Consider the following 9,421-nt stretch of genomic DNA (forward strand, 5'->3'; position numbering starts at 1 on the left):
CCAAACAGATGATGTCACTTTCCAGTGATGTCAGGGGGTGTGGCCTATTATGGAAATGAGTTCCTGCTGGGCTTTTTCTACAAAAAAAAAAACCATACTCCCCAGGCTCCTTCCTCAAATATCTAGAAATTTCCCAAGCTGGATTTGGCAACCCTAGCTATGGCTGGCACCCAGTGGGAGTATAAAGGGGGACATTGCAAGTGATGTCATTTCTCTGCAGGAATAGCCTGACACTCTGGTAAAATCACAGATTCCCTGCAATTCCTAGAGGGGCAGGAGGTCCTTCCAGGTTTTCCCTTAAAGTGACATAATGCTATTGCGATAACAGTGATTTTTTAACTTTAGTTTTTCTCCAGTGGGCTGTGGGGGACAGGTAACTGGCAGCCCTAAATTCTCTACTCTGTTACAAGTTTCACATAGAATTTTGAAGGCTGTGAGCCAAAGATACTACAGAGATGCTCAGATGGAGGCTGAATGGAATCTTCCTCTAAAAACTGAAATGCCAAATCTTTGGCTACTAGTGTAACTTGTTTGTTTGTTTGTCTTACATTTATGGATCACCTACTATTGTGGGGCTACAGGCAATTTACATCATTAAAAACGTTTAGAACATAAAGCAATACAGACTAATACGTTAAATTAAGAGATCAAATGGCGGAATTTTTGCTTTCTTATCATTTCTGTCCTGCGGACGCCAGCTGAGTGTGGGGAAGGGGAATTAAGTCTGTCTGTGGGGACAGGCATGGGAGAGGGTGCCAGCCAGAATGCAGACAGTCCTTGCCCTCAATCAAAAGCCTGGCAGAACAGCTCTGCCTTGACATGTGAGAAATACTTGAGGCAGTCTTTTATCATGTTTATGAAACCATAGATCAAATATAATTGGAGTGGCATAGTTTACTTTATTCGGGGGGGGGAAGACAACTGTACTAGTTTAGAGAACGACAAACATGTATGATAAACAAGGCAGTATTTGGATTCAAACACCAATAACTTAGTCCTGTACTGATATACATAGATTTTTTTATTAGGTGGTAGGTATGCTGTTACATGAGTGCAATAATGGAGATCTTCCTATTTGCTTTCCTCAGTTAGGGAGATGCACCTTTTAAAGGAGATCATTAATATCACAGAACAGAATCTTTCAAAATATTTTCTGACCTCTAAGAATAACATAGTGCCCATTAACTTAAATACAAGTCATAAGTATGCATCAAGGGGCAAAAAAAGGCAATTAGTGGAATATGACTGTTAATCTTCAGGGTCATACTCAAGGTGATATAGTCCAAAAATGTTACTGACAATACCCTGCTATACAGCACAGGTAATTTTGTGAGTACTTTTTAATCACTGTATATGATGTGCTAATTTTATTTGTTCAAAAACTTTAGTCAAAAGTAGGATTGATAACTTCCTGGAGAAGCCTGGAGGTCCTCCAAAAGTACAACCATCTCCAGACTACAGAGATCAGTTCTTCTGGAGCCATGGCTTTTTTTTTTAGAAAAAGCCCAGAAGGAACTCATTTGCATATTAGGCCACACTCCCTGATGCCAAGGCACCCAGAACTGCATTCCTGTCTGTTCCTACTCACAAAAAAGCCCTGCCTAGAGCAAATGGCTGCTTTGGAGAATGGACTGTATGGAAGTATACCTTGGTGATGTCCCTCTCCTGCCCAAAAAACTTCTAGGTATTTTCCAACCTAGAGCTGGCAACCCTAAGGTCATTTGCTGACAAGCAAGCAACATGGTCAATGGCAGGGGTGGGGAACAGTGGCTCTCCAGATGTTTTTGCCTACAACTCCCATCAGCCCCAGCCATTGGCTATGCTGGCTGGGGCTGATGGGAGTTTTAGGCAAAAAACATCTGGAGAGCCACTGTTCCCCACCCCTGGTCTATGGATACAATGGAAATTAACTGAGATTTGAGCAGAATACTAATGGAAGGAGCTGGGCACTTCTCTCCTGCACATGCTCCTGATTGTAAAAATGCCTTTTTGCTGGGGATAGACCTGGTTTCTAAATATATGCTAATTGAAACCAACAATGCTAAAGTGCTATGGAATCCACCCTCTAAAATGGCCATTTTCTCCATGGGAGCTGTTGTATGGAGCTCATAACTTTGGGAGCTCTCCAGATCCCACCTAGTAATTGTCTGATGTGAACTGTGACATCACACCAGAACAAAGTGCTGAATCTGCACCACTGCTGTTTTATTATTATTATTATTCATAGTGTGGAAATATATGATAAGTAATCTTGCAGTGCAAAATTACACATGATGTTATCCATAAGGATCTGTACATTGGCAACACCATTAGATTGTCCATTGGGGAAAAATGGGAAATGTCAAGTCTCATTGGATATAAAGGGAGCCAGGAATACCATTAATTTACACAGGCTCTACTGAAAAACATTACAGCACACAAAAGTTACAACAAAAATGTGGAATGAATTTTGAAAAACCTGCACCAGCCCTGAAATGACAGCTCCCAGAGTGGATTGATGGTCTCTGTGGTAAGGTAGACTGCTCTGGGACTGGAATGAAATCTTCTAGAGCGTATGGCAATCCCTCAGGGTAGCATAAGTGTTCTGACACTGGAATGACAGCCCCCAGAGTGGAATGACAGTCACTAAGAGCAGAGCTTTTTTTGTAGCAGGAACTCCTTTGCATAATAGGCCACCCCCCCCCCCCGATGTAGCCAATATTCCAAGAGCTTACAGGGCCTACTGTAAACTCCAGGAGGATTTGTTATATCAGGGGTGTGTGGCCTAATATGCAAAGGAGTTCCTGCTACAAAAAAAGTGGCAAAAATATTCTGGGACTGAATTGACAACCTAGGACTAGACAACCTGGGACAACCTACAGAATGGAATGACAGCCCTTGGGACTAGAAATCACTGCCCTGGAACTGGAATGACACCTCTTACTACCTGGTCATTTAAAAAAAAATCTGGAGATGCCACAGATCAAACCCTGGATTCTTCCTAGCAAGGGCAGATGTTCTGAGCTACAACCCCTCAGAATCCCAGAAGCTGTCATTCCTGTTCCAGTGCAGGTTATCTAGGTCCAGGGACCGTCATTTCACTGTGGGCATTGTCAATCCAGTTCCAAAACACTTATGCTACTCCCAGGGTCTGGTTAGGGTTGGCAACCCCCAGTTGGGGGCAGGGGATGCCCCAGTTTGGAGGCCCTCCCCCCACTTCAGGGTTATCAGAAAGTGGGGATGGGGTGGGGAAATGTCTGCTGGGCTCTCCTTTATACTATACGGAGACTGGTCCCCGTAGGGTATAATGGAGAATCAATCTGGGGGTATCTGGGACTATGGGGGGGGGCTGTTTTTTGAGGCACAGGCACCAAATTTTCAGCATAACATCTGGTGCCTCTCCTAACCCCTGCACCCCATCCAAGTTTTAAAAAGATTGGACTAGGGCGTCTAATTCTATGAGCCCCAAAAGAAGGTGCCCTCATCCTCCATTATTTCCAAAGAAGGGAAGGCATTTAAAAGTAGTGTGGTCCCTTTAAATGTGATGGCCAGAATGCCCTTTGGAGTTTGTTACAATCTTGCTCCTGGCTCCACCCCCAAAGTCCCCAGATATTTCCTGAATCAGATCCAGCAACTGTAGTCCATCATCCCACCCTGAGGGCTGTCATTTCCATCCCAGAACACTTCTATTCTACTACCAAGGACTGTCAATCCACTCTAGAGACTTTCATTCTAAGCCCAGAGGGTCTTTCATTCTCAACCAGGGACCATAGTTCCACTCTGGAGGTTGTCATTCTAGGTCTAGGGCAGTTTTCTCATAATCCCGTCTGCATTTTCATTGCAACTTTTCTGTGCTGTAATATATTTCAATGGAGTTCCCAGAAGTCTATTGGCACTCCTGGCTTCTATTACATCCAAGAGGCTCCTAGGCATCTCCCTTTGTGAACATATGAAGTTGCCTTATACTGAATCAGACCACTGTTCCATCAAAGTTAGTACATCCCATTGTCAGGATCAGCCAGGTATCAGTCAAACAAACTTCTCTGATGAAACCATAGATAAAGTTTATTAGTACTGAAAAAGCAAGAGCCAATCTATGTGTGAACAGCCTGTCAGGAATGAGGGCTAATGGTTACAATAGGGAAGATATAGTGCATTTGTGTGGGTAAGTTCTGGTACCTTTCCCTCCCACCCTCAAGACATTCAAATGTATTCCCACTAGGTGTCATTTTGTAGAAAAATAGGTGGAGCTCATTAACATAACTCACTAGCATATGCGCCCCACCCCCAGCCAAAAGCAACTCCATGCAAGAAAGGAGAGCCCTGTGCGAGCGAGGCCCGCTTGCGCTAGCTAGAGATCCAGTCAGCCCAAGCAGGCCTCGCTTGCCTGGGGCTCTCCTGGGCTGCCCCCACCCCAGTCAAAAGACCAGCAAGCCACCCGCCACCCAAAATCACAGAAGAAGTGGAGAAAGGGTGATGCAGGCTTTTCCAGGGATTAAGGAGGGCTGTTGGGGGTGTGGCAAAGTCCCTGGTGGCTGGCTGGCTGCCTGCTCTCCTAAACCAGGGATTGTTATGCAGCTGCACCTACTATTCAATGGACAAGATAGGTGGCTAGGAAGAGGTAAGTAGGGTAGGACCAGAACCAATGGGTTGAAATTAAATCAAAAAAGTTTCCGGCTCAACATTAGGAAGAACTTCCTGAGTGTTAGAGCAGTTCCTCAGTGGAACAGGCTTCCTTTGGAGGTGGTGGGCTCTCCTTCCTTGGAGGTTTTTAAACAGAGTCTAGATGGCCATCTGACAGCAATGAGGATCCTGTGAATTTAGGGGTTGGTATTTGTGAATTTCCTGCATTGTGCAGGGGGTTGGACTAGATGACCCTGGAGGTCCCTTCCAACTCTATGATTTTATGATTCTATGAGAGGGAACCCTCAGAAAGGTTCAGGAGCTGTGCTCCTGTGAACTCCTGCTGAATCTGAGGCCTGATTCCCACTAGTATTGTTAAATACCGGGTTCAATGCATGAGGAGTCTTGTTGCATAGTGATCAAAGCTCTTTATTAGTCTGTTGTGTATGTGGACTCAAGTGAGAATTGCACTGGGTGTTCCTCCCTGGCTCATTGGAGCCATACAAACGGAGCTCGGGGACTTGGAAACAATGGGCAGCAGAATCCAAATCCCTGCTGCCTTGCACCAATCATAGGCCCCCTGCTGGTTTGAATGATCCAATAACGTGCTGGTGCAGGAACCCTGAGTTGTATATAGTTGACCCGCTGGCCCAGTTCTTTAGTCTTTTAGTGCAGCCCTATACGATGTTGTACCTAATAAAGAGCTGATGATCACTATCACTTTGCCTCATCAGTGCATTGAACCCACTATATTATAGTGGCAATGAGGATGGGATCCAGATGAGCAAAGTTCAGAGCCAACTGACTTCATCCAGCGCACCGAGCTCCAACGCCACCGCACAACAGACATTGCCGCGCGGTCCTACCACGGCTACCGCTCCCAGACCACACAGATACTTCCTGGAGTTCAACCCAGACCACCCCGAGAACTGGGACATCTGGCAGAAGTAGCTGAACTTCTTCCTCCGGTACTACAAAATCGCGGATGAAGACCAACAGAAGTCGCTCCTGCGGTTGGCCGAGAGCCTCATCTCGCCAACTACGCTTGAGGTGGCCACATACATCGACATTGTGGAGAAGCTGACCATCCACTTCTCACCCCAGCTGACCTACATGACCCGGCGCATCAAATTCCACAAACGGAACCAGAAGCCCCGGGAGATTGCCGCCGTGTTCCTTGCAGAATTCTGTCACCTAGCCCTGAACTGCGGGTGAAGCCCTCCTTTACCAATTCATTACCAGCCTCCGGACGAGAAGATGCGACAAAAGCTGGAGGTACACAAGGAGCTCACCCTCAAGAAGGCGCTCAGCAAGACCACAGCTTACAAGAAATCACACAAGGAGCGACCTGCTACCGGAGCACACCAGGCCACCACCACATCTGCCTCCAAAGACTCTAACAGGGATGATGCCCTCAAACTTCACCAGGCCAATCCGAAGCACCCACCGCCACGTGCTACTGGGATGGTGCAGGCCTGAGTGTGCACCAACTGCAGGTAGCCACACAAGCGCTGCCATCTGCCACCAGTGCGATAGGACTGGACATCTGGCGAAAGTTTGCTGCTCTAAGCAGAGTCGCCAGGCATCAGGGGGACCACTGAAGAGACAAAATGGCCACTGCCACGAGTTCACCATCGGCTGAGATGCAAACAATCGTAATGCACAGAGGCGCTTTTAAAGTCAATGGACTCTCTTTTAAAATGTATCCACAGGGTCCAGCCATTTTTCGACGACGTGCTGATCGCCGCGACCACCGAGGAAGAATTCGCCTTCCACCTCTGAGCCGTGCTCCAGCGCTTTGACTCAGTGGGCCTGAAGGTAAAAAGGGAAAAGTGCCTCCTTGGGGTCCCAAAAATAGACTTTCTGGGGTACTCAGTGGACATGAGGAGAAGGACCGGGCCATCTGCGACACACCGGCCCCTACGAACAAGGAGGAGCTACAAGCCTTCCTCGGCCTCTTGCTTAGAGCCTTGTCAATGCGTTGAACCCCCTATATTATAAGTGATACAGCACATTACTGGTTAACTGAGACTGGAAAACTGGGCTAATGGGGCCAACTATATTACAGAACTCATTCCTGCACTAGAATGTCATTGGCTCATTTGAACCAGCAGGGGGCTGGTGATTGGTCCAGGGACACAGGGATTTGGATTCTGCTTCCTATTGTTTCAGTGTCCCCAAGCTCAGTCCTTCAAAGGCTTCTATGAGTCAGGCAGGAACTAACAACCCTGAAGCCTAGTATGGCTTCACATACATAATGGGTATTATAACAGTGAGAGTAGTTACAGTCCAATTCAGGGTTGTGACAGTTAGGAAAGTATCTTTGCGAGGGCTTAAACTCTAGTTGCCTTAGTAGCAAACGGGTATCATAACAGTGAGTGTAGTTACAGTCCAATTCAAGGTTGTGATGGTTAGGAAGGTATCTGTGTGAGGGCGTAGAATCCAGTTGCCTTCACAGCATGATAGCTGAGCGACTGGGGGTTACACAGGCTCTAAGCAAGCTGCAAAAGCAAAAATAAAGAGGTTCCCATTCCCCCCACCCAGCACCTTTGGATAACAGACATATAATAATAGACATCGAGAATACCGTAGGTTTCAAGAACAGCATGGCAGGCACTCCTGACACCTACTCAGACTGGCCCTGGCTCTCCAGGGTCTCAGGTTGAGGTCTTTCATGCCTCTTACTACTTGATCATTTTTTTAAAAAAAATAAAACTGGAGAAGCTAGACATCAAGCCCTGGGCTTTCTTCCTAACAAAGGCAGATGTTCTACCCCTGGGCTACAACCCCTTTCTTTCTACTGGGTATTCCTGCCGTTCATTTTAGTACATAACCTAGATCAATATTTTTGTTTTTTTAAACAGTGTAGTCCATGACTAACACTTTGTGAACAGTTTAGTATTTCAGTTATTTTTTGGGGGGGGGAGGAGTACCCGTGAGAATCTGTGCCTCAGATCAATATTTTTGCATCATGTTTGAACCAAGAGCTGCTGCACAATTTGAGTGGTCCGTGTCTTTGTTAATGCATTGTGCATTTTGTAAAAATCGCAAAGAACCATTTATTCGAGCCTTGTTTTTGCTCTACAAAAGCATTATATAGTATCAGGTCCAGCTTTTTACACAGTAACTCACAGACATTAGTCTGATCTGTTATTTGTTACAGAGCAGGGAGGTGATCTATGTAAAAATCTGTAGGACCTGCCTAAATTGAAAAGGTGATGTGTACTTTTTCAAAAACGGGCGTCACTATTTGGTGATGAGTGGGAGCCACTCTAGCCAAAGGGAGGGCAGGCTGGAAGTGGCCTCCTGACTCTGGGGCCCCAACCAGCCCTTGAGGCCTCTGCCATGGCTCTAGGGCAGTGGAGAGGTCACTTCTGGGGGGGGGGGCATAAGCAGTCCCAGCCTCTGGCCAGAGTTACAATGGCCCGCCGATCAGCTGCTTTGCAGTCCCTTTACCTTGAGGGGGCTGGGAGCCCCTTCTGCTGCCAGCCTCGCACGCTGTTTTAGTGGCAAGGAAGGGAGAGCTGTGGTGAGCTCACCGCCACCCTCTCTTCCCCGCTAGTAAAATGATGTGTGGGCCAGCGGCAGAAGGAGACCCAAGCCCCACACGATCCACAGCTGATCCACAGGCCCTTTAACTGGCGCGGGCGCTGGGAGCTGCTTCTGCTGCCAGCCCGCACGTTATTTTACTGATGGGGAAGAGGGTGACGGTGAGCTTGTCACAACTCTCCCTTCCCTGCCACTAAAACAGTGTGTGCGCCAGCAGCAGTCGCGGGAAGCGGGGGGGAGGAGGGTCAGCAAGCGGGGGAGCGCCGCAGTGGTGGGCGAGCAGAGTGTGGCGGCAGGGGTGAGCAAGCAGAGCGCTGTGGTGGCAGGTTGAGGTAAGCGGAGCATGGCAGCTGGGGGGGCACCTGTCTAAAGCCTATTCACCCTAGAGCTGCTCCTGGCAGCAGAAGCAGCCCCCTGCCTCCCGCTACTTAAAGGGCCCATGGATCAGCTGTTTTGCAGGCCCTTAACTCACACAGGGGCCTGCTTCTGCTGCCAGCCTGCACGTTATTTTACTAGAGAAGAGAGGGCGGTGGTGAACTTGCCACAGCCCTTCCTTCCCTGCCAGTAAAACAGCGCGCGGGCCCGCAGCAGTCGTGGTGAACAGGGGGAGGAGGGGTGGTGAGCAGGGGGAGCGCTGTGGCGGTGGCAGGCGAGCAGAGTGTGGCGGCAGGGTGGCAGTGGGGGAGCGAGTGAGCCGAGCACCGCCACAACGGGTGGGGGCAAGCAGAGCGTGGCAGCTGTGGAGCGCCGGGGAGTCACCTGTCTAGGGCCTATTCACCCTAGAGATGCCCCTGGCAGCAGAAACAGCCCCCCAGCCCCTCGCTACTTAAAGAGCCCGTGGATCAGCTGTTTCACGGGCCCTTAACTCACGCGGGGACCTGCTTCTGCTGACAGCCCACGTGTTATTTTACTGGTGGGGAAGAGAGGGCATGCTGAGCTCGCCACAACCCTCCATTCCCTGCCACAAAACAGCATGTGGGCTGGCTGCAATCGCGGTGAACAGGGAGAGGAGGGGCAGCAAACGGGGGAGCCCCACAGTTGCAGTGGACGAGCAAAGCGGGGGGTAGCAGTGGGGGGGGGGTGAGCGAGTGGAATGCTATGGCGGCAGGTAGGGGCAAGCAGAGTGCAGTGGTTGGGGGGCACTGGGGGTTGCCTGCCTAGAGCCTATTCACCCTAGAGCCGCTCCTGGCAGCAGAAGCAGCCCCCAGCCCCCCTGCCACTTAAAGAGCCCGTGAATCAGCTGTTTCGCAGGCCCTTAACTCGCACAGAG

Source organism: Heteronotia binoei, chromosome 7, assembly GCF_032191835.1.
Source record: "Heteronotia binoei isolate CCM8104 ecotype False Entrance Well chromosome 7, APGP_CSIRO_Hbin_v1, whole genome shotgun sequence".
In the NCBI taxonomy this organism is placed as follows: domain Eukaryota; kingdom Metazoa; phylum Chordata; class Lepidosauria; order Squamata; family Gekkonidae; genus Heteronotia; species Heteronotia binoei.